The sequence below is a fragment of the Culex pipiens genome, chromosome 1 (genome assembly GCF_016801865.2).
Source record: "Culex pipiens pallens isolate TS chromosome 1, TS_CPP_V2, whole genome shotgun sequence".
Lineage (NCBI taxonomy): Eukaryota > Metazoa > Arthropoda > Insecta > Diptera > Culicidae > Culex > Culex pipiens.
Window position 1 is genome coordinate 135,616,649 of NC_068937.1, and position 26,775 is coordinate 135,643,423.

The following is a 26,775-nucleotide window of genomic DNA, read 5'->3' on the forward strand; positions in this document are numbered from 1 at the left end:
CCATAAGTTATTTAGCATTTTCATCGTCTGAATATTTTACCACACAATTTTCATCGAACAAAGCATCCTTTCACTGCGAAAGTTTCTATTGTTGAAGGCAACTTCCACCCGAAACTTTCCAAACAATAGGCAGAGTCCGATGGTTAATTTGCTGTCCGAACCGGACAAACCGGATGGAATGTGCAGTGGCTTCCGAGCCCCAAGCCCCGAAAGTGGTGGTGGCTAATTTGCACAACTTTGATGGTAAAAACTATTTCCGAAAGTTACGAACATAGTTGAGGGCAAACAGCACGGGCACATTGTTCCGGCGAAAGGTACCTGCAGTGGCTTCCGGAAACATTCCAAGCTGTAAAAACATTCCGGAACTGATTCCAGAAATTGAAAGGTGGGTTGAATGCCACAAAATTGGGTAATAAGGTTTACCTTGCCGTATTTTTAATTAGCGTGTACTTTGACAGCAGCTTTTTGGGTAAATTTTACTAACTTTCTTTAAAAAAATACCAACAAAAAATGGCAGTGTTGCCAGCTCCGAACCACTCAAAGCAAAGCAGCGATGTACACGAAATTGCGTTCGTAAAACGCAAAACACCGAAAAATAACCACGGTAATAAAAATCACACACGCCATTAGGGCTACACGGGCATAAATTAAGGGGAAAGCCATCCAATCTGGCATCCGCCCGCTCACTCGCTGAAGAAAGCTCTTCCATGACAGGGGCAAGAAAAAAAGCAAAAAAAAAACATGTCGCACGTTTTGCGGTTGTCGTCGAGGACCGACGACGACGACTTGCGAAAGCTCGTAAAATTGAAAGAAAAGTCACCCTTCTCTTGGGTTTTTATTTAAAAAAGTGGGGATGAAAAGGTGCAGACGAAATGGCGAGGAATAAATTTAATATTAAGTTATTTTGTTCCTGAGGAGCGGCCAGATTTGGCCGCTCGTTTAAGACACTCGACGTCGAAAGAGGCGGTGCAAGCTGTGACGTTTAGAGTGTTACACGCTGATCCTAAAGTATTGTGATCTTTGGTCTTTCAAATTTGAGTAACGTTTAATAAAAAAAAAATGAGGCGAAAAAAAGTAAATAAATTCACACTGATCCCAAAACAGCGGTCATCCAAATTTTAGTAAATTTTACCCAAAAAAAGGATTTGTTTTGGTTTGCAAATAATTTACCAAACAATGTAAACAAGTACAAAATTTGCATCATTTCAGTTAAGCGTGTATCGTCCAGTATTGTCAAATGTCACGATAAAAAAGGAAACAATATTGTCATAATAATTTTAAATTGTTTTTCAAAAGAACAATCTAGATCGGTCAGCCTAAAACACCCATCAGCAACAGTAGGCTGTGAATTTCGAACCAACCAAAAAGTAAGGTTAGGATTGAAAACCAAGAGAGTGGCAAGAGTCGACCACCGGCTCGCGTGCCACAAGTGGAATTTTAATATCGACATTTTTTATTCAAATTCAGGGACCATCGAGCGGGCCGCCCACCACTAGAAAGTGGCTTTGTTTTCAACCCTCGCCCATAAACTACGACACAAAACCGGAGGGGCTTTCGTTTTTTTATTGGCTTGAGGTTATGAACGGAATAAAATCCGATCTCGGTGGCACAATTGTCGCTTTCGGCCAACAAAAAAGGGACCCGGAGGAAAATAAGGTAAATTGAAAAAATAGCAATTTTTATCAATCGACTTTGGGGAGGGATCGCCCCTCGGTGGTGACCTTTTTGCACTGGGGCGTGCGAGTTTCCATTGATGGCGTGGGCAAGCCCACGAGTTGGATAGTCGAAGCTGTCATAAAAAGAATAAAATTCGGGAAAAAGGTCCTGTTGCATGGCATTGTCACAATTGGATTGAATTTCTGGTTATCAAAGGATTTGAGGTGGAAAATTTGTACTAAAATTAAATACGAATCAACGTAAACTGTTTGAGGAAGTCTGGCAACTCTGACCGGACGCAGTCTTGCTGGAAATCGCGCTCGATTCTTTTAGATTTTTTCGTTGTTTTAAACCGCGTTTCGGGTCAAAAAGTGTTACAATCGTTGAAGAAGTTTCGAGTCCATTCGGGAAAGATGGAGTTTCAACATATTTCCGTCATTTTAGTGCATTTTAGGAGTGATTTTGTTTTGGTTCCTGCTACGACTTCGCTGGAATCAAAAGCAGTTAGCATATCATTTCGCATGTATTGGTGTGCGCCAGGGCTGGAAGGAGCTTGTGGCCCATGGTTGTATGCGTACAGACAGTGCAAAGCACAAATTTTTTGGATGGCACAAGAATTGAATTTGGAAGAATTGAAGGCAAATAGAAGTGTTGGGATAAGTGAGATGAAAATGAAAAAATGTGGGCTGGAAACGTGTGAATAATAGCGAGCGGATGGTTGTCAATAGGCTGCTGCTGTGGCGAGTTGATGTTGAAGTTTGTAGTGCAACACACAGCAGTGTGTTGGTGTGGTGACGAGCGTTTTGAAGCACACCAACTGTCGAACGTGTTAGGGTGTGCGTGCTGAGAAGAGCTTTTGGGGAGAGCGAAGCTTCAAAAGCTTGCGTTGCGCACGGCTGGCTGATGTGCTTGGCGAGTGCAGATGGGGGTGGGGAGATTGTGGGTTGAGTGTGGTGGCGAGAGGTGGAAGTCGCAGCTGCTCTCAACTGCTGTGTTTGTGTTCGGAAGAGCCGGCGTCGGTGCAGTGCTGTGTGTCGACTGCGTTACTTGGTGTTGGTGCACATCCTCGTGGCGCCTCTTTGTGCGTACCCGTCGGCTTTTTCACACACGGACGGGCTGAGATTGTATGATGGTGTGCTTTCATCGTTCTAGCAGTTTTCGGCTCTGTACACAGAGAGCGTGCTCTCAATCTAGCTTGCTGTGGTGGGGTTTTGCGATGGAAAACGTCGGGCTAGTGTGGCATAAGCTTTTTAAGGTAGGCTCGTTCGTTTTACACAATGTTTGTGTACGTAGCATAAGGTAAGTCTAATTTTTCCTTCGAGATTAGATTTTTAAATTTGTGTTATACTTTTTGCTTAACAGTTTTTAGTCTAACACTTTAACTTTAATTTATTTGATAACTTTAATTTTAACTTAAATTACTAACATCCCCGTAAACCTGTTTTTTCTTTATAATAAAATGTCATCTTTTCTTCAACAGAGAGCGAGTTGTGGCGCTATAACCATGGCAAATAGTGTCCCGGGCATTTGTGGAAATACAATGTCCCATCCCAGAGGGTCCCGGAGCACCAAAACTTCTTAGCATGGTGGCTCCCAACGTATAACTACCTAAACAAACAGGAACGTGAGCGGGGGATCCCCACGTTTCTTCCTCCCCTGTAGATTCAGAACTGAATTGTTGTTTGAACATTCGTGTTCATACTCAATCCAATTCAACGAATCATCTTTGCGGTAAACTTTACGCAGTTGGCCTGGCCGCTTTGACGTTTGTGATGTTTCAATGCATTCTAATGCAATGGCGCACTGCAAATGTTGATAATGACAAGAAGATGCTAGGCGTCAATCAACCTAAGGCATTCTCCAGGATGCCCTCGAAAGACTGGCTGCGCTAGGGTTAGATTAGATTAGATTAGAATCAACGTAAACTGTTTGAAATTAATGTAACACTTTTTTTTTCTTCTATTTCAGGTGAGTTTCTAATTTCAAACAACTTAATCCAGGTATGAATTCAAATTCAAATTTCTGGCAGCACTGCCGTCAACCAATCTCCACCAAATCCCAACAGTAATTTCCGCTGGCAGCTGGATTAAGAGCCCACTCATTTCCCCCGCTCTGACTGGCGTGACATTCATGATTATGTCAGCACTGAGCGTTCGCGAATACCTTACCCATGAAAGTAACCACTTAAACCATAAAACATAACCTTTCACGAGCTTACACGCAGCACACCTTGGCACGGTGTAAACAAAAATCGATTCCCAATTTTACGACTCAATCAGCGGCTGGCAGCACAGGGCTTTCCTTAACGACAGTATGTCAACGCATAAAAATGGCGGCTCACACGCAAATGTCAGAACAAATCTCGTTTGACATTTTTGCTTCCGCACGCAACGCCGATGACGGCGCTTTGTTGTTGTTGTCGTTTTGAAGATGTTTCCTACGCACGGAAATCCGCACCGCGCGGTAGGCCATGACTTGCTGTCGTGTAGCAAAATCGCGTGTCAATCGATTGTTTTCTTGATTTTTTTTTTCTCTGTCGACCCAAGCAACCACCGCTGTCGCTGACGTGCCAGACGTGGGGTGGAATGTCAAACGGGGACTAATTACAAGGTGCTGGCAAGCCGTTTATTTTCACACGCCATCTTGGATCGCCGGAGGCGATGGTCAAATTGAAACCGTTAAAGTGGGACTTTCTTGCAGTGTTGCCAAAGTTTGAAATCATTTTCACCTTTTCTCGAACTTCTTGCCACGAACTTCTTGGCGCGGCGTTGCTCAAAGCTGCTCCTCTTCGATGGACGATAAAATCAATGGTACCAGACATTTTGACGGCGGCAGCCAAGGAAAACTTTTCCTCCCCCCTCTTCGGAATATTCATTCCTGCGTAAAATCTCCAACAACATGCTAATAAAAATGGAATGCCCCGGCAAACCGGACCGATGCGCGATGAAAGGTTGTTTGGCGTAAGTGCCAAGAGCTCAAGTGAACATAAAGTGCTTCCAGTGAAAAAGGTCGTGTGGGTGGTCGGAACCCACTACACGGGACTGCTGGAGATAAAAATAACCGTAAAAAATCCTTGCATTCAGGAATGGTCGAGCAATTGATGGGAACCCTTGAGGGTAACGGTACGTTTTTTGTTGGATCGGTGCCCAATTGCCGACAGTTTGGCAACACTGGTCGTTTTCATTTCCCCCGGCATGCCGATGAATAATAAAAGAGAAACATTCTGTGAAATTAAACTACTTGTTCTATGTACACTCAAACCCCGTTGGTTTGACACCAACTGTTGTCAAACGAACGGGGTCACTTTTTAGTTTGACACCCTTCTTACACGGAGTTCACACACACTACTAAACGTTTGTTTTGATAGTTTGCATGAGCGCCGTGTAAAAAGTGACAGTTCGTCACTTTTTAGTTTGACTTTGACCAACCAACGGGGTACAAACTAAAAAAGTGTCAAACGAAAAAGTGACCAACCACCGGGGGTTGAGTGTATCTCCGAACAATTCGACTTTATGTTTCAATTATTTTCAGCAGTTTTCACAGCACAAATTTGATTTATCATTTATGAGTTAACAAACCGTTTTGGCAGCCCTGCGTAACTTCTAAAAATTATCTACACGCTACACGCTCAAATTTGAGAGATGCGCTGCTTACTCATTTCTGAGTCGGTTCGGTTTTGACGAAAACTGAGTGATTTGTGCTAGTAAAACCAAAACATAAACAATACTTTCATTTACTTTGCAGTGCTGAAACTTTTCAGATAAATTTCAAAGCAGTGGTGCCAGTTTGAGCATTTTTACATACTTTATCTAGTTTTAAAATTCTCTATTTGTTAATCAACCAAAATTGTTTGTTTTGAATTGAAGATTTCAGTTTTTTCGTAATCTCAAGCAAAACAATTTGAAATGTCATAATCCAGCCATTTGTCCATCAAATTTGCCCAAAATACAACCAAATCACGTTCGCCATTAGTTTCCAAAATCGGTTCTCCTTTGTTCCGTCGGAATCGACGCCGAGGGGTCCATCAACCGCGTGCAACACGCGGTGAATAATTCAATCCCGGTGTGCGGATCCCCAATCACGTCTCCGTTTTCGGATGATATTGACATTAAATGCAGACACCTCCTCCGTTGACAGTTTGTCATAGACTGACGGCTAAGACGTGAGTTGCAATTTTTTTGGAATTTGACACAATTTTCAGATTTATCTCTTTGAAAAATGTTTAATTTAACCTTTTTGCCTTTCTTACTAAAGAAAGGTATAGGTTTTACTTTAAGCCAGGACGTCATTTCCATCTTCGTAAATATGTCGATTCAGCATGAATTTTAATCGGAAAAATCGTCAAAAAATCACACTGCATCGATTTTCGACGCTCTATCGATTCACCTTGACAGAACTCGTCTATCTCCAACCCTCGAATTTTGAGAAAATAAATTCCGTGGAGGTCGAGTGATGTTCGTATGTGGTAAAATTTTGCTAAATTTTGTGTCGCGCCGTTCTCAGCTCCCATATATCCGATTTCGATTCTTCTAAATGCAGATGAAAGCTAGTGTGCTGAACCTGGGCGAGTTGCCTCGCAAATTTCGAAATATCCATCTGTTTTCGGATGCGGCCAGACTTTTCAACAAAATACACAGTTTTCAAATGAAAATATGGTCAATTTTTTTCATTTTCATATTTTTTATTTATTTCAAAAATTGCATTTTTCGAGCTCTACAACCTCCCAAATTTTCATCCAGATCCATAATCTGGTTCTGGAGTTAGAGCCGTTTGATTAATCTACCAAAAGAAAAAAAATCCCTAAAAAAAGGTAAAAGCCCACCTGGTGACCTTCACCAACATTTTTCATTTCTGATTTTATTCAAAATTTCTTGCTACATTCATAGTACAGACCATGAGTGAGCATCTGAAACAAATTCGACATCGATCGGCAATCCCGATCAATTTTTAGAACGATTTACTTTTTGCCTTTCTTACTAAAGAAAGGTATAGGTTTTACTTTAAGCCAGGACGTCATTTCCATCTTCGTAAATATGTCGATTCAGCATGAATTTTAATCGGAAAAATCGTCAAAAAATCACACTGCATCGATTTTCGACGCTCTATCGATTCACCTTGACAGAACTCGTCTATCTCCAACCCTCGAATTTTGAGAAAATAAATTCCGTGGAGGTCGAGTGATGTTCGTATGTGGTAAAATTTTGCTAAATTTTGTGTCGCGCCGTTCTCAGCTCCCATATATCCGATTTCGATTCTTCTAAATGCAGATGAAAGCTAGTGTGCTGAACCTGGGCGAGTTGCCTCGCAAATTTCGAAATATCCATCTGTTTTCGGATGCGGCCAGACTTTTCAACAAAATACACAGTTTTCAAATGAACATATGGTCAATTTTTTTCATTTTCATATTTTTTATTTATCTCAAAAATTGCATTTTTCGAGCTCTACAACCTCCCAAATTTTCATCCAGATCCATAATCTGGTTCTGGAGTTAGAGCCGTTTGATTAATCTACCAAAAGAAAAAAAATCCCTAAAAAAAGGTAAAAGCCCACCTGGTGACCTTCGCCAACATTTTTCATTTCTGATTTTATTCAAAATTTCTTGCTACATTCATAGTACAGACCATGAGTGAGCATCTGAAACAAATTCGACATCGATCGGCAATCCCGATCAATTTTTAGAACGATTTACTTTTTGCCTTTCTTACTAAAGAAAGGTATAGGTTTTACTTTAAGCCAGGACGTCATTTCCATCTTCGTAAATATGTCGATTCAGCATGAATTTTAATCGGAAAAATCGTCAAAAAATCACACTGCATCGATTTTCGACGCTTCGTCGCCAAGTCGACAAGTTGTCAAGTTGAGCTTCGAATACTGGCGCGAGAATGCTGGCGCATATATTTGCTGGCTCGACTTATACTCGTTTGTAGTAGCTAGTCTACCGATGTTTCCTACAACATGTTAGATATCGTAGCTTTTCGATTTCTTTTGCCCTGTTTGTTTTTGCATAACTGTCCAATGTTTATTTAAAAACTTTTGTGACATAGGACATTCATCCGGCTACAATCTATTTGTTTTCCGTGGGCTCCGAAAATCGCCTAAAAGTAGACTCAATTTTTTCTTGATTTCGTAAGTTTATTTAACAGGGTTCATTGGATTCCAATAGGAGCTTTCTAAGCTTTTCATCGTTTATATCGTTTTCAAAGTTTTCAATGCTGGCGACGCCAATGGCTTTCTACCTAAGGTACTCGTGATTGAGTGTGTAGTGGTGCGGTTGTAAAAATAGCTATTTCTGACTCTGCCACATTCGTAGAAGCTGAATGGCTATCTTCCCTGCACCGTGCGGCACACGCGGTTCACTTATACCTCGGGTTTTCTTTGCGCCTACCGCGGTGTGCGTTGTCACTGGCGCATGTGAAGCTTGCTATGCTTGCGTTTGTCATAAACGCTTGTTTGATTGAGAATATGTACGATTAAAAATATTCTTTTGGTGAAAATGGTGTTTTTGTTTCCTTTGGAAATCATATCATTTATAATACTTTGCTTTCATCATAAGACTTTCTTCTTCTTCTAAACAAAGTCAATGTTATGAATTGAAAGAAGTACCATCGTTATATTCTTTAGGAAGAAAGGCTCTATCTCACCCCAGGTGGGATTAAATCGGGTTTTTTTAAAAGATTTTTAACTTTTGGAACAGATTTTTCAGATTTCTGCGTCTAAATTAATAAAGAAGGTTAAATACCACACTCTATCTTAAAAATTCGCCAACATCATAACCTCGACTCAAGTGAGCCGGACCCCGAACTGCCATAATTCTTCCACTCGGTCGAATTTCTCAGATTCTGGGCGGTAACGCTTCCTAACGACTTCCTTATAAAATGACTGTTTGTTTTACGACGGTCCTTTTCCCTTCCCCCCTTCCCCTCCGGTAGCGTCCATCCAAGCAGGCGTTGGACACTTTTGACAGCGCGCACTTGACGAAGGTGGCGCCGCCGCCATCATCGCGCGACCGGCAGTCAACGCCTACGTGATCCGTCGCAGTTTTTACTCTCGGAAATGGTCGGAATGGCCTCATAACCGTAAAGAAAAGTGTCGAAACGGAAGTGGGATGCCACCGACTGGGGGTTCCACCGAGTGGGAAGTCTTGCCGGCGAAACGATTTCAGTTTAAGAGGTCAACCTCGGTGGAGGACAGTTGGAAATTGATTTTGTCTTTAAGATGTCTTGAAATGGCAGTCTTTTGTTTCGAAATTTTTTTCTCGTTAATTTGATTGTTCGCTCATTCGAGTTCATTTAAGGAGGTATTAGACTACGGCAAACAAACAAACTCGCACTTTTTGACAGTGTGTGTGACAGTGGCTGTGTATGAAAAAATGCAGTCTGCATACATTTTGCCTTATTTTACGAATTTGGCAAACTGTCAAACATGAAAAAGTGCAAGTATGTTTGTCATACCTCCTTTAGTTTAAAAGGCACTCAAATATCAGAATTCAGTTGTCAAACAGATGTTTACATCTCGAATTCTAATTATTCCGGCTAATGTTTTGAAATCACAAAACCTCATTTATGTTTCTGCAGTCTTTGTCAGACAAACATCATCAAACGTGACAAAACTTTTATGTTTCCAATCATTAAACACTAAACGTTAATGTTCCCCTTGTACCGTTTATGATTTTGATTGCCACCACCAACAAGTGGCACATCGTTGCGCACCCAAAATTGAGCATAATTTCCAACTCTCGTAATGGCAACACTGCCAGCGCGTGCCCATAAACAGGGCGTTAAAAATTCAATTAAATTTCCGCACCGCCCACCCCTTTTTTGCCTCCCTCTCCCTCAAATAAGCTTTTAAATCACATCACCAGTTCCCCATTTGTGCCGCCCATGGCAACCATCCAGAGCGCACGAAGCACCTTTCGTGCATATTAATTAAATTTAATTGAGTTAAATTCTAATGAGCATTCTCATTTACCTTCAATTACGGTGCTGATGCGATGCGCTGCTGGCTGATGCTGGATGTTGCCACGTGTGCTCCAAGGAATTACGGGTTTCATTATTTCTTGAGGGCATACTTCACTTGTGTACCAACACGTTCTTCTATAGACGTGATCACGCCGGCTTTCGAATGTGTGTGTGTGTAAACGTTGGTAAGCGACTGGAAAAATATACCTCCGCTCACATAAGTTCTGTCACTTTTTATAGAATTTGATAATTTTGCAGTTATTTTATCCTAAGAAAAATTTATTTATAAACTGCACTTTTATTCAAAATCATGATCAATAACTCCAGTTTAAGGTGTAACGTGCCATCATCAAATATGGCGAAAAAACATGGTAGAAAAACTGTCCCGTTCCACCCTAAAAATGATGCTTTTTTGTTCCACCCTAAGCAATGGAAATATAGAACGTTTTAGAAAGTTTGAAAATTCTTCCCATAAGAAGCACGCAGCATGCATCATATTATAATCACTGTGTACGGCACATTTTCGACAATTCAAAATTTTGCTTTAACAGGTCAACAAATTTAAATTTTCCATAAATTTAGCCTTTATTCCAGCACTTTGTTTTCGCCATACAAAATTTTCGCCACCAACAAACAGCTCCAAAATGCCGTTTTATTAGCCTTACCTCAATAAAACTGCAATCCCTAGACGTACTGCAGCCTGGAGAACCGGATGATTACCACCAATATTCACAACACTCGCGAAATCCGCGAAAATCGTGGTCCTAAAATTGCGAATCGAAGTTTTTCGCGAGCAAATTTTCGTTTGATTTCACACGTACTAACACCAGCATCAGTGACATTAGTGTTGGTAATCATCAAAATTCGAATATAGGTGTTGCCAGGAATTTCATTCAGGGACTTTGGCATTTATTATTTGAATTTGAGTTTTTCTATCTTTAATATTGTTAAAATGGATTAAAAACGTTTGACTCTTGTTGTAATTTATTAAAAAGACTATTATCCGGAATAAAACCATAATAATCAATTAAAAAGAACTCATAACAAAAGTTTTTTCTCAAAATTCTAACGTGCTTGGCAACACTTTTCTTTGACACGCCACGCCATCTGACCATCTGACAGTTCGATTTGTTTGCGTTCTGTCAGCTGTGCTACCGTGCAAAATACATACCGTTTCATTTTGTTTACAAATTTGCTGTTTTTTTACGAAGGCGGAACTGCTACCAGAACCGACTCGGAAAATCAAGACCAAGCCACCGCCGTAAAACCACGTCCGGTTCTTCTCTTTCGAACCAGTGATGAGAGTGTTGGTCGCGGAGTTTTTTGTGTTCAGAAGTTAGTGGTAAGATTGTTAAGAAGTTGCTATTATAGTTCATGTTGATTATTTTTCTCTCAATTCACATTCCCACAGGAAAACAGACTCAAGTGAAAACTCAGGAATGTTGGTTCTTCGTGGACACCGTGCTGGTCTAGGTGCTGCGGACCACGTATCGGAAGAGTTCCTGCTGGATTCACTGAAAGCGAACGCAATCAATCATGTTTGGAGAAGTGGCGTTTGAAGCAAGGCCAGAGATTTGGCAATAAAAGTAACGATTTATTCATAGGTTAACTATTTCAACAACTTGTTTTACTTTTTAGCGCTGCTCCGGCTCTACTGGCAATAAAATGTAAACGGCTTACCGTGGAACTGACCCTTCCAGATAAAAGCCACGGGCAACACACGAATCCTACACTTTTGAAACCTCACATTTGGTCGTTACGGCAAGCCGTTGCGCACCAAGTGCTGGCTCATCTGGTACAGTTTGGCAGCTGCGGCCGCCTTCTCGATGACCTTGAAATCATGCTTAATCTCTTTCAACAAAATCACGCGTTACGTGGCAGTGAAGTGGACCGGGAATACTTCGTCGTCGGATCCGGAATCATCGTTATGAAACCAAAGCTCTCTTCGAAACTGGTCAAAAGATGTCAGTCTTGGAAAAAATACATAAAATAAAATCAGCTGACAGCGATTCTAATCACGAATAATGTTAAAATTTCATGTTTCTATCTGTGTTAGAATAAAGTTTATATTCTCTAAGAAAAAAAAACAGTTTAAAAAGTTCAAATTGATGAGAGAAGAAATCGCAATCATGTTTTATTTAAGACGCGACGCGACCAATAAAAACTGTTTTTTGGTTGTTTACGATTGAGTTAAAATTATTTTACATTGCAATTGGTTTAAAGTTATGTTCAAATCATTGTTGGGGAAGATGACTAACAAATACAAAATAATCATTTTCTGGCTTGAATTGAATTATTTTTTTTAGAATGACATTTTTTATTTGGACAGAAAAATATAAGAAAAAGGGAGAATTTTAACTATATATTGAGATAAGGAGATATACTGTTTTCGAATGTTAATTAAGGATTAATTAGGCAATTTTCAAATGTTTGGAAAGGTTGGCTGTCAATACCACCACTACTACACGATATCACTAATACAAATACATAAATGACGTCAACAATGATGATCATCAAACCAACACTATTGCATCGCACTAATACATTAACACTCAAATTGTCTTCACGTTTCACCTTAAGTAGACTCCAACGAACGTATCCAGCGAATCATCTGTCAAATTAAAAACACACACCATATCTGAGCTAAAATAAATGGCTCTAGAATCCTTTTCAATTTAAATATTGTTTTATTTAATTGAGAAGTACATCATTCGATTCAACAGGATTTTTGTGCACCGGAAATATATAGATTTCGAATAAAAAAAATCTACGCATTTTGAAGAAAATTATCAAAACAATAAAAATTGAGCATGAGCATGGTTTACTGCCAATGAGCTGCTACTCCGTTATTGACAGATCAGCTGAAGTTAAACAATGAATCAAAAATGATCAGTGGAAACAACTATCAAAACTATAAACATTCGAGACATTTACTATGGGAGCTATCAAATCTCTCACGATAAACCACCGGCGTCAAAATTGTAGCTTCTCAAAAATCTGTTATCGTATGTTACCCACTTTTGGGTTGGTTCACTTTTGAGGGAATTTTTTGAATAATGTAGCAAAGCAATGTAAATGGGCCAAAGAGTCTATACTGCTCGTCCTTGCTGTAAAAATCAAATGACGTAACATTTCAAAAAAGTTAAAATAAAAATTTAATTTTGCTATTTTTTTTTTTTGCTGTTTCTTGTCCGATTTTGAAAGTTGAAAAAGAAAAAGTAATTGTAAGTCATACTCAGCCATTTGAAAACAAATAATTCCAGGGAAGATATATAAGGGAGTAATAAAAAATTGTTGTTTCAACACGGCAATTTTCTGGTTTCTGAACTGGTCCCAGTAACGAAAAGAACCTTATAAAAAAGCTTACGAAAAACAAAAATATTCATTTAAAAATCTAGCTCAACATTTGAAAATCTAACAATAAGTATTTTAAGCCCTTTCAAAAAGTTATTATCTTTGCTTGACCATATCTCAGCAACCAAAGGCCGCAACAACAATGCATAGTGGTACAGATCGCGAAATTAGATGGAAAGTGCATTTTCAGAAAAATGGTGAGGTTTTTGAGCTTTAGAGTCTTCAGAAGAGTTGTTGCCCTTTCCCATTAGCAGGGTTGCCAGGTCAAAATAAGGAAAATCTGACAATGTATCGATCAAAAATCTGGAAAAATCTGGCAGACGAAAATCTAACCATTCTCAATGGTGATGGGGAAAGAGGATATGAATTAATTGAAAAATTTGTAAAATTCAGGTTATTTTAATCAAAAAATTGTTCAAAATGGGCATGAAGTGAAAAATCTGGCAAAATCTGGCACTGAGAAGGATAAATTTTTATTCTGGCTGACACTTGAAAAATCTGGCATTCCCAGATTTATCTGGCAACCTGGCAACCTGGCAACCCTGCCCTTTAGCAATAGGCTTGGTTGAAAATTAGGGTGGTTCACGATAGAGTGCTCTTGAAAAAAAAAATTTCTGGAATATTTTTGGTTTTTTTTCTTTGAATCTGCGGTTATAATTTAGCCAAAGCTACAAAATCGATATTTTTGTTCATATTTTTGGTTTCTGTGGGTTTATATGATAATTTTACATAAACATAAACCAAACATTGATATGTTGGGTTTTGGACCAATAAAAAAATGCAAAATGTAAGGAATTTTGATTGAGCTATTCAAAAAAAGTAACCTAAAATGACTATAACTCAAAAAAGGCACTAAAGTATTTTTTGATTGATTTTACAAAAAAAATGAAATGATTTTTTTTTAGCTTTTTTGTTTTTTTTTTAAATAAAAAAAAATCAAAACTTGTTCAAACATTTTTGCCCATTCTGGAATTATCTGAAAAGAAGATATTTTCTGTTCCCTTAAACGAATCAAAAAGTTAAAAGTTTTTTTGAATAACGAAAATTTGTTTAAAAAAATCTGCAAAATTTTATTTTCCTGTGTACTATTCGGTGTAGACCTCATCTTAGCTGTCAAATTTAATTGATCAAAAAGTCATATCTACGTGAAAAAGATGTCTATTCTTGTCTGTGGCTCAAAAGTTAGCTTAATTTTTTTTTGCAGTTGATTTTTTTTTCTGAATTATTCTCATCATTAATTGCAACTTTGCTGAAGACACCAAATGGCTTAGAATTTTTTGTTCGGAATAAAAAAACAATTGAAAAATACAAAGCAGAAAAGTGGGAAATGATCATAAATCGACTTATTTTTTTTAAATAACTGATGCCGTTGCATGTATTGTTTGAAGTTTATGTTGAATAAACCCCTCCCCCCCCCCCCACCCTCCCTTCTTAAAATCTGCCCGAAAAATCAGGGGGAAATGGAAATAGGCAATTAAATAAAAAAAATATTTCCAATATTTCGAGCAAATAAATCAAATTACGTGGGTGGGAAGCTTGATTAAGCAAGACCCATCTCCCGCTCCCCACATGTGTGTTCCCTTCGGCAATGTAAAAATTTGCATCGATCCAACCTTCGACGAGGACGACGTCGTCGTCGCCATCATCGCAGAAGAAGAAGGACGAATCCTTTCCCTGGATGGTGGCTGGGCTTATAATTTCATGCTTGGTTAGGTGATAATTAAGGAACCCCGATCGAGTTAAAAGCGGTTTGTCGGATTTTCCGGAGGGGTTGAACGAACGCTAATGGAAAAATGTTCCGATTGAATGAGCTTGTTTCAGAGATGGAATTCGGTTACGTAAAGTATCACGCGTCTCCATCAAATTTAACAGATATTCGTGTTGTTTCGGTGGAGACGCAGGGTTGTTCAAGTTTGAGCTTTAAGCTCAGTCATAATACCATTCCGTCGAATATAATTTGCATTATAGTATTAACTTGAATACCATAATCCAATTAGATTTCAATCAATGCCGATTTGACTGCACACGTTTGCGAAGCATTTCTCCGTAGAACCAATTTAAAATTTGCATTGAATGGCAGTAAAAAAACAGACACACACCCTCACCCTCACAAAAAAAAATACATTTATTCACCACGATAAACATGATAATAACAGTCTACTAGCTCGGATGATGGGATTATCGTTTGCGTGGGATTCCTCTGGCTGAAGCCACACACACACACGCACATTCCACAATATGCCAATGGCAATGATTCACAAATACACGCTCAAAAAAAGCTCGTCATTTCGTTCGTCTCGCGGAGAGAAAGTTGAATAGCCAGAGCCCGCGCTCGGAAATGAATGGGAAATTTATTCTGAAGCAAGAAAAAAAAAAGATGAGCTGGTTGGCCCCCTCGAAAAAATACACGGAATTTCAGTGTGCGTACAACGATGTGAACGAGATTTGCACCGTTGAAAAATTATTTTAAAAAACTGTAAGTCATATTATATTCGAATATACACATATTAAAGACGAATTAAAATTTCTAATTTCACCAAATTGTTTTTTGTTTCAACTGTGAGCACCTGAATGTTTCGATGATGATGTGGCTCGCAGGTTTCTTTTCAACGGAGGAACCACTTTTACTCTTTCCTACCCTGTAGCTAAATGTATGGGAACAAGCAAAACACTAGCAGTCAGAGGGATATATAGAGAAAGAGAGAGCGGGAAAAAGGATAATATTAAAGAAATTAACATATGTATGAATAGCGCTCATTCAAGCAATTCATTCGGCGAAAGTTTCGTGCCGAAAGTGGAAACATGTGCTTTGGGTGCAGAAATGGGATGGAAAAAGATTTAGTTTTGTTTCCCGGCGTCGTTTATTTTTCACGGTGGAGAGCGGAACTTTTAATGCGATTTATCTTCAAGAATTAGCTTGCTTTTTTCTGGTGAGGAAAAACACATCAATTAATAGGGATCGAAGTAGGTCGTGAAATAGAAAGGTCGCAAATTTTTTCGCTCGCGTCATTTTCGTTGGAAAAAAAATTTGTTAATCAAAATCAATTCAAAAATTTCTTTATTCTTGTCGTCGGTTACGTTTCGTTTCGTGGTTCCCTCCTGCGTACTGTTAGTTCTCCGAGGAAAATTAAGAGTGTCCTCCACAATTCGGGTCTACAAAAGGAAAAGAACTCATGCCTTTAAAAAAATCTCCTGGGTCGCTAGAGTGAATCTTTTGGAAGTTTATAAAGGAAAATTCTGGGGTTTTTGCGAAGCGCCAATTGCTGTTATGTGAATGATTCTAGTAGATTTGTAGTCAGCAGTATCGTGACAGGCCTGTTTTGTGATGTGTGGACCAAAACAGTCCGAAGACGGGGGTCAAAGATAGATCCGAGGTCATAGTGGCATTCCGAGGGTAATGACCATGGTGGAATCCTCCGAAGAATGTGAAGAAATCGTGAAATGTTGAATAAGTTTTTTTTTCTCGAATTTCAAATGAAAAATCTATGGGGAATTATTAATCTAAAAATTGGTAAAGGAAGAATTATCTAAGAAGCGATAATTGTTTGTCGACTTCACATCAACGCAAACAACCGAGGAGCCTTTCATGTGTTCCTGTGATTCCGGTCCCGCAGAAGTCCCAGTAGAAGATTTTGCTGGATGCACCCGGTCAATTTCCGGTTGCCTACAAAATCGAAGAAAACCCAGAAACTGACGATCATCTTCCAAATGGGTCAAGTTTGGCGGAAATGGTTGCTGGCTGCAGATAGCTCCTTTTTTGAAGAGTTCGTGATTCGGTGAGATCTTTCCATTATTATTATCACCAAAAGCTCTTCGTTTATTCTGACATATTCACAATCCATTTACTACCATGATGATTGAAGTAGTGTGTTGAATATTTTTCTATATTGATGTCTTTGTGAGGGAAGAGTCCCAATTGCTCTCCGTCCGAATTGACTATTTCTTATTCCTGCATTTCTATTCTTCTTTTTCTCTTCCTACCATCTGTCTCTTATATGTCCTTGTGAGGGGATCATCGATCCATCCGCATTGACGTTCTATCTTTTTAATTTTTCTTCTTATCTTTACATTTTCCATTGCTTTTTTCACACTTACTACCAGTCTTTGTGAGGGGATACTGAGCTCGATTTGCTCTCCATCCGCATTGACCTATTCTCATCTATGATTTTCCTTTTTATTAGTAGTTAGAACCAAAGCCGGGGATCGGGAAGGGAGCATCAGGGCAGTGGACAGTATGCTGTAATGGCGGAGACTGGATGTGGATAGTGGAAGACCAAAACTACGTAAAAAGGGGAAAATAGTTTATTAATTACACAATTCTAAAGGATTGTCTAATTACTACATCTATTGACCTCTGTCAGTTTCCAGCTGTCTGCCGCGCCCTTTTAGGCCCCCAACAGGGTGCGAGTCCTGTTTTTCAGCTTTGTCAGACTTTTTTCGGAGTTATTGGAGGTTACTGTCGGAAGGAGATTCTCATCCCCTGAGGACACCGTGAGTGATTTTGCTCGTTCGCGTCCAACCACCCCCTTTTGGCCCTTCATACGGCAGTAATTTGAAGATGCTTCCTTTGAGTCTGAGCCACTGTAATTCTAGGCAACCGCTACATAGGTCATCCTTGTGGCCCTGTTGGTTATCACATCAAATCAAATCAAATCAAATCAAAGGAAAAACACATCAATTAATACTCACTTCAAATATAAATTCTACAATCAGCACGCATTTTTTTATTATAAACCGTTTCATGTCTAATCCTATAACAATTTATTTATTAATTTAAAACTAAACCATGCACATTTGAGTTTGAGAGTATTCCTACATAGAAAAATACTTAATATTTAATCCTCAGGAAAATTAAGAATCACATGTAAACTCGGTTGTGTATGCTTAAAATTCAATGTAATCGTCTGAATTTCAGTCCAGACTCGATTATCCGAAGCCCTCGGAAAAATTTCACTTCGGATAATCAAAACTTCGTATTATCGAAGCAGGAATTTTTTTTTTTTCGTTGTCTGATTTTTGATAGTCGAGCTTAAGTATGCCCCCTAAACTACGCTAAAATGATTTAAGAATTTTTAAAGCCACGATATCGGCCAAAATGGCGGTGATTTATTATTGAAAAAATCATTTTATTTTTTAATAGGCAATCAAAAACTCAAATTTAACTTAAAATGGGGTAATAGAACTAAAATTATATGTTAAAAACAAGAAAATGAAAAAAACGACTTTTTTTTGTTCGTGATTCGATTATTCGAAGTCCCATACAAACCTTCGGATGATCGAGTCTGAACTGTACACATAAAATCCCACTTACTTTTTCAAAAGGTCCTACCCGGGCAGACGGTAATAACAAAATTCATGCCATTTCAATAACAAATACTGTTAAAATAACAAAAAGTGTTATGGAATATTCTTGCAAAATCCATTTTTGCATAAGAGTTCAATAACAGTTTATGTTATCACAACAAAATTTGTTACTGGTCTGATATTGGTTGAAAGCCAAAACAACTTGGGAATAACATTTTTTGTTATGGAAAAATAACTCCAATTGTTATTGAGATGATCGGATTAGTTGTTAAAATAACATAAAATAACAACAAAGATTTGTTCGAAGAATAACTAAAAATGTTATAAGTCTGTTATTACAATAACAATCCAATAACAAAAGAATCATAACGGCGAATAACAAAACTTGTTATAAATAACATAAAATGTTATTGGCCTAGTATTTTTAAATATCAAAAAATGTTATTCCCAAGTTATTTCCGTCTGCTCGGGTATGTACATAGGAAAAACATGGCGCTTTGGTTGTTTTGAAAAAGTACTAACTTTTGAAGGAATTTACTGATCGATTTGGTTTCTTCGGCAAAGTTGTAGATATTAGCTGTATTTAGAAAAAATAGGTACACGGAATTGTTTTTTGCCGATTAAAAAAAAACTTTTTTTTCACAAAAAAAATATTTCTTAATAATTTAGGGGACAAAAACTCAAGAAAAAACTTCAACTTTTTAGTCATAGAGATTATCGAGAATAGTTTGCCGCAGGGTTACGATTTTATTATTTTTTTCTACGTTTTAGAGGACAAAAAAACGCAACTTTTGTGCCTTAGAGATGTACGGAGAAAAATTTTGCCGCCGAGTATTGATTTTTTGATAAAAATTGCGTTTTTTGGAAGAAAAATTGACATTTCAGTCAAACATTTTTTTTTTATTTGGTTTTTAGTATAATTCGATTACCAAATTTGCAATCGAAAAGTACATTACACATTTTTTGATAAAGTGCACCGTTTTAAAGATTACAGTTTAATTTTAACTGTTAAATTCCCATTTTTGGACATTTTTATGACATTTTTGCCCGTTACCGACAATTATCGACCTTACCGACGGGTTGTATTTTACAAAAAAAAACCTTGACAGAACGAGGATCGAACCACCAACTTCTTGGTTATTGATCCGACACGCTACCACCGCGCCATTAACGCTTGATGAAATGTGAGTGAAAGAGCACCAACAAATTCTTCTCTTTGGAGTGTTGCTCGGGGGCGGGCCAGCATAATATGTGTTGGTGAGAACTGCAGATCGCTGAAATGTTTACCCGCGGGCAAAAATGATCTACGGGCTTTCTGCAATTTTTTTATAAGATGTGACATTTTCTGCAGCAAATCCACAGTTGCAGATTTTGAGATATATTTTTCCTTTGAGTGTAGTTTCCATGATTGTCTTTTCCTGAGATAATGTTTTTTGAAAAGTTTAGACAATTTCCAATAAAATTGCCTAAGAAACATTAAAGATTGTATCTCTGGTTACTGAAATACAGCAAATAAAAGAAAAATAAACAAGAGGATTGATGTTTTTCAAGTCTCATCCAAACACCGTTCACCTATTTTTTCTGAATAGTCCTCATTAATACCTACAACTCTGCCGAAGACACCAAATCGACCAGAAAATTCCTTCAAAAATTACAGATTTTCGAATAATGACACAACATGGTTTCTTTGCTCATAAAGAAGGCCCCCACAAAGTTTAAGCCATATACAAAAAAAAATGACTGTGTGTGGAACAGGAAAATAATTAAGTGCTAACTCAATTTTGGATAATTCTCGGGTGAGTTTTCAAAATTTTGCTTTCGTAAGTAGGTCGAATACCGATGCAAAAAAAAAGGCTTTATTTACTATTGGATCTTACGTCTTTTTGAAAACTAATCCGAGTAAATTGTGTTTTGAGAAAATCTGAACAATTTTGGATGATGGTCCAATGAATTTAGACAAAAAATAATTTACTCATGATTCTCTGAAACGCTCAAATTCCTTACAAATTCCATCAAAATAACAAGCCAAAGCCTACTGCTCCTTGACGAAACAACGTCACCGTCGTCGTCCATGCTTGAATTTGTTCTCGTTTCTTGACAGTTCAAGCATAACGCGCGTGCATGCTTTGCATACCATTTATTCCCCATTGCAAAGACGCGTCGTTGAAGGGGTTTAAGAAGGACACTTGCTTCTTTTGGGTTGGTAAAGCTACCATAAGTGCAACAAATATTTGCTTTCCCTCGAGAATGGTTAGAAATATGACGAATAAAATGTGTGTAATAAAATGGCGGTTGTGGTCTTCTTTGATGGTTTGCTGCGTTTGGGGATAATTCGGGCAAAGTTGTTATTTTAATTTTTTTATCCTAATTTTTGTATTTGATCCATTTCTTTTTTTTTAAATTCGGTATTTTAGAAAATGGCCATTTTACCCCACCGGGATCCTTTGCGCTAAGGGTCAAAGCATGCCAATCTCTTTCATCTCTTTGACAGAAACGATTCGTCTTTGAAGACCGACACCCCCGCCTCCTTCGTCCAGAGTGGTATCGAATGGTTTTTTGTGGCACCGACCAACAGAGGGCAAACCATGTCTTTGAAGTGTGCACTAGGTTGGTGCGGTTGCATACTTGCAGGCAAATGCTCTTTTTAATCCCTTTCCCTTGTCAAAACTTGTGTACGAGGGCGTCACTTTGAGAAGAACCCGCTTCAGTCAACGCCTACTTCAGCTGCTGAAAAGAAACTATTTCAAGTGTGTGTGCGAAATGGATTTCAAGCAGTGCCATTATTATCGTTTGAGGAGAGTTTACTTTTCGGTTGGCTAACTTCAGGCGTTTTAGAGGGAGAAAGTTGAGCAAATGTTTTCCCCCTTTTTCGCAACTAAATAAACATCGATTATGAAACAAATGTACTGCTGAAGGGGAGGACAAAATAACCCTTTTTTCCTACCCCGAAAAAAATATAATCTCATCACTCGCGTCACCCAGTAAAAATTGTAAGAGGAAAGTTTTCTCGTTAAAATTAATGTCCCACGAGAGTTGGCGCCGGAATCGAGAACGGATATCGGGGTTGTACCCCTTCAGGGCTGAACCAATCCAATTCACCCTCCACCGAATCCTCCACAAAACCTGAATAAAACCCAAAAATTGGTCACCAGAGAACCCAACCCCAAAACCGGTCTCCCGAGAGAGTGTATTTACATCGTGATCCCATTAGACCGCGCCCGGAGGCACTTCGGAACTGGGGGTTCACAAATTCCGACAAATGGAACAACCTCCCCCCTCTTTCCTTTCTGGTTGGAAAAATGTCGCAACAAATCGGTGAACACGTTGAAATTAGACTGGGAGCGGAATCAGGGGGGCAGCGGGGTAAAACCCTTTTTTTGCCAGCTTCGAAACTGTTGCCCGGGTTGTACAACAGCGGCGTCCTTTTTTTTGTGGCCGCGAGCTTCGGAAAAATCCGGAAAAAGAAACGAAAATTGACACTTTTTCGTCAATTTCGAATGGGTCGACGATGACCTCGGCGTTGGAATACAGATGTAACAAAAAAAAAAGTTGGGTTGTTTTTTGACAGCGTCATTTTTGCAATCTGATTGGGGTGGGAAGTATTTTTTCAACACTTTTCAGGAGCTTCTAGTGAAAATCGATGTTCATAAACCCTCAAAATATGACACGATTTGGCTTTCACGTTAATTTTCCATCATTATTGTGTTTTCTAACTATGGATAAAATTTTACTCACTTTTAAGCAAAATTTTGAAAGCGTGTATTGTTATGACAGCTACCAAAGATATTGCGTTAACAAGATGGCCAACTACTCAAATATGAGAGCAACGCAGAGTAAAACAGAGCCATCTGTACGGTAAACAAATGTTTATTTTTTGCATTCTGATTCTGATTCAAAACCTTTTGAAAGGGAGATAAATATTCCCATGGGTCACTATGGTTCCTTTTGTACTTACAACAAAGTCGGAACGAAATTACACCACATTCGTAATTTCCAGTGAATAAACCACGTGAAACCTTCCAAACAATCGACAGCAGCTGCTGCCTGTGCATCGGGCGTTGCAATTTCGCCCCAAAAACTCATTACAAAATGCCGCACTTTGAAGTGAAAATTTCAGCAACCCATCCCACAGCAGTGCTGCCAACATCGCTGCCATAACCAAATTCCTATTACCCTCTTATTAACTCCATTGCCTCCGGGTGTAAACTACGGCACCAGAACCCCTCGACCACCGCAGAAGCCACTTTCGAGTTCTGGGCCCGCACAGTTGGTTGGTTTGGACGGTTGTTTCGGTCCATTTTAACGTCATTCTCATCGTTTTGCCGAGCCGGGAAAGAGTTGCTGCCTAACAACTCAGTAAATGCGAAATTGATGGTGGCACTGGCTGGTGGACGTGGACGTACACCCGCTTTCTGTTCCACGAAACGACCTCATAAATCTGGGGCTGTGCAGCTCTGTCTCTGGTTGCATCGTAATTTTAGGGTAAGACGGTTATGTTTGACATTTGCCATAAACATCAAGTTGGAATTTAGTTCAGTGTATAAAATGAGAAGTTTTACAAAAAAAACACCTTAAAAAAGTCCTACACATCATAATATTTACTGAAAATTTAATAAATTTTACCCATTATGACACTTACATAAAAAATCATATTCATATTTATCATAATAATCATAAGTGAGAATTTTGTTCAGTGTATTGAGGAAAACGTTCGACAAAACAATAACTTTCTATTTAGGGAGCTTTTTTTTATTAAACGCAAAGTTTAACATTATTTTTTTCAAAAACGAGGTTTTGTTGTTGATTTTGCGCATCATTTGCTTAAAAGAAATAGCAAATCTGATGCAAACAAACCCCAAGCTGCCATGTAAACATAGATTGAACGACCAAAAGACCGGACCCCGTCCCAGCTTGAACAGGCGCATCCTCCGCTGCTTCCCAACCCCAGCTCCCAAGGTGAATGGGCTCGATCCTGCAATGTTTCTCCTCCGACGTCCCTTCGCCGGAAACTCTAAACAAATCGTTGGAATAGTCAGCGATTCCCTCATCTCCAACCACCCAACGAAGGACAGGCCTGAGTGATCCAACCCGTCCGGGCCAGAGCGACGAGACCCGTGGCCCGTGGTACGCTGCCGAATCCTGCGGTGCCATAGAGAGGTTCGTTGGCCCATTCCGGAACCGGTTTTGTGCCGAAGAAGGAAGTTGAAGCCGTGGAGTGCGTTCTGCCAGTATGGCCAAAAAGAAATCTGAACCTTTGAAAATTCGGAATGAAATGATTTTGACAGATTTTGATTAATGTAAATATTTACATTCACACAGTGTTGCGAGATAACTTTAATTTTAGCGAAATCCGAGGGGTCTTTCAATTTACCGTGACTTTTGTCAATCACGGTGATTTCACGGGATTCACGGTGGGACCAGATTTTACGCAGATTTTTGCACCGAGTGTCTTGTCGTGTCGTCGGATTGATTGCAATACCTACTCATTTTTGAATAACTTCCGTTTTACGAAATTAGATTATTTTTTAATCAAAGTAGGCGAGAAACTTCTACAAGTGTCAGTTCTTTGTTTTGATTCGAAATTGTCGTACACGCTAAGGAGAAAATCACAATTTTTGCATAAAACCTTTTTTTTTTAATATTCAATGCATGATTGCATGATTTTTATTACATTATAATTATTAATATTATTTCAAAATACTCAATATTTTAACTGAAATGTAGAAACAAGGCCAAAACAGATTCCCTTCCCCTTTATTTGTGGTTTACGAGCTCTCACCGCTCTGGAGCTAGATTGTCTTGCCCGAAGGAGCGCTGCTGCTACTTGCTGCAGCACAATCCGAAACACAAACCAATTCAAAACCAATTTCAATTTCACCTTTCAACGCTGCCATTGCCGGAGCGACTGTCGGTCGGTCGTTCGTTGCCTACATCCAGGGGCACAATATCCATTAACATAAATATTTTCAATTTCCACGGGGCGCCCGGTCTCAATTTCCGGTTCCAGTTCCAGCTCGTCAATTTGTTACGGCTTGATTGTCAAGCTGGTAGTACAAAGGTGGGAACAATTCTTTGTTTTAAGCTTTTCAATTCGTTACCCTCACTTTTTTGCACTTCTTGACTGCCAACAAGGAGGATAATGATTGGAACTAGCTGAGAAATTGAAAAATAATATTTCCCACCCTTTTTCAACCACCTTGGTGGTCCCACATGAGTTACTCCTTGCAAAAAAAAAAAACGAGAAAACCCCCCCACTCTTAATTAGCAAACTAATTTCCTGCTTCCGAGAGCTGACTTTTCCCGGCCAGCCCCCTCGGGCTAGGATCCCCGATCGAGTCCGTGTGTGTATGTGTGTCGGCAATGGGTCCAGAACATGTGACAAAGTTTTGTGACCGTGGGAGAGTCGGAATCGGTCGCCGGAACGTGCGAAAAATTAAAAGCAAACAACTTTTGCACTCTCTTGAGGTGCACTCTGATTCGTTCACAGGGGAAGTAAGAGTGGTCAGATTGGGAACGGGGCCTCGAGGGGGAGGATGCACTCGAGCCAGGACCAACTTTTGTCATTTCAAATTTCCTGCTTCGTTTGGCTTTTTGCGAGGCTCTCGGGCTGGTCGTGGTTGTGGTAATTGGATTCGATTGGGAATTGGAAGAATACAGTTGATAACAAATGTTGGTTTATTTGGGATTTGGACTAGAGAAATTTGAAAGAACGTCAATTTTAATCAAAAATCAAAAAGTCAAAATAAAATCATTTCACCCAAACATTAGCTTTTCATCCTTAGCGTGTACGATTTTCACAATGTCAACAAAAACAATCTGTCAAACAGCACGCTCACAATGGTTAGTCAAAATTGGGTTAAATTCAGAGTGGTCTCTGCTAAATTGCACCGCAAATTGACTCAAATTAACAAGATTCGCTGCAAATCAGCGCGTTATCCCATCTCCGACGCTAACGACCCAAACCGGCCACTCACAAATTGAATCACTTCCAATTCAGATTACCTAATGAAATAAGATTCATAACTGTCAGTGTGGGAGGAAGCGTCCTTCGCGTGACGGCGCTGAAAAAAACGAAGCGAAAAGTCCAAAAGTTATCACGAAATCTCTTAACGAATTTGCACTCACTTTATTTTTTGTCCCTTCCGTTGGAAAATATATATATTTCTCCGTGCTCGAATTGATTTAGTCGATTTACCTTTTTTTTTTTGCTGGCAACCCTGCCCGGGTAAGTAAAAGGAAACTTCGACGACCGTCCCCTGTCATTAAATCAGAGCGCTTCCAACTGGTACCTGAAGAAGAGGAGGAGAAATAGATCCTGCAAAAAAGTAAGAAGAAGTACATCGTATCACCATTTCAGAGCGCATACATCTCTCAAGTCACGCTCGTCGTCGTCGTTATATGAAAGGTTGGCAGCCCTGGTCGGGGAGCGAGGTGGAATTGAAGAGGTGGGAAAGCCAGGCAAAGAGTCAACAAATTTCTTTTCTGAAAAGTTTTCCACTCCAGCGCCCGCCTCGGACACTCAGTTGAAGGGGTGATGCAGGGGTGTAAACTGCTTTCTAGACTTAACTTTTGTATTAAAACAATATTTTGAAAAAAAAACTTTGAATTAAACCTGATAAAAAATAAAAAAAACTAAATAACTTTAAATTCCCATCTCTGACGGTTTCTGGGAAATCACAGTTTCGAAAAGAATTTCGAATAAAACAGCTTTCAAATACACCCCTGCGCACCGGGGCCTCATCCATCATACAATCCCACCCCTACCACCCGAACATGGCGGCGAATGATCCCGCCGTTATTATGTCCACGTTCGCACACCGACTGAAAAGAAACCTCGTGATCCGAGGAGGTGGGGGATGCAACAGAAATCCATCATTATGGCCCGACCAACCTTTTCCCACCCCTGCTCTGCTCTGGTGCCCAGGGTTGTTGTGGTTGGGCTGGGACTTGGAAGAAAGAAGGGAAGGTTTCCATATCAAAAACGTGGGACGTGATTTGAAATTTTTAGTGCTACTTTTACACACACACCAATACACGCAAGAGGGACGAACATTTTTACCTACTGTGGAAACTTTTTCGAATTCTACCTTGAGTGGCTTCTAGGTTCACCTTTTCGTGCACTACCTTGGCAGTTTGACGTTTTCTTTTTTGAATGCTCTTGCATGGAAAGGAAATCTGTGTTCGGTATTGAAAATTCGTCTATGTTTCCTTGAAAATAATAAATCAATTGTTGTCAAATGTCATCACGGTAAAAAAACGTAATTGAAAAGTATTTCACGAAAGGAAAACCAAAACTAAATATTTGCTACCTGGGTGCAGAATAGTGGTTTGCAAAACGGTCTCAATTTAGAACTGTCAAAGCGGAACCAATTTACTGTTCGCAAAATGATAGCAAGAAGTGGCAAGTATTGTGTTCGATCTATAATTTATTTTGAGGAATAAAAAAAGGTCGATGGCGTCGATCTTTTGAGGACTTCGAAGTCAACATATTTTAAGAAGAGGG

General features: G+C 39.2%; 1 protein-coding gene and 1 long non-coding RNA gene across 2 annotated transcripts in view; both read left to right on the forward strand.

Moving 5' to 3' along the window:
- The window catches only part of LOC120418347 (uncharacterized), a 172,022-nt gene that overhangs the window by 139,192 nt on the left and 6,055 nt on the right, over positions 1–26,775 (forward strand). The gene's annotated exons all lie outside the window — the stretch shown is intronic.
- On the forward strand, positions 10,089–11,701 carry LOC120431681 (uncharacterized). Its single transcript, XR_005607936.2, has 3 exons — positions 10,089–10,956; positions 11,026–11,200; positions 11,253–11,701. It is a non-coding gene; the product is annotated as an uncharacterized LOC120431681 (long non-coding RNA).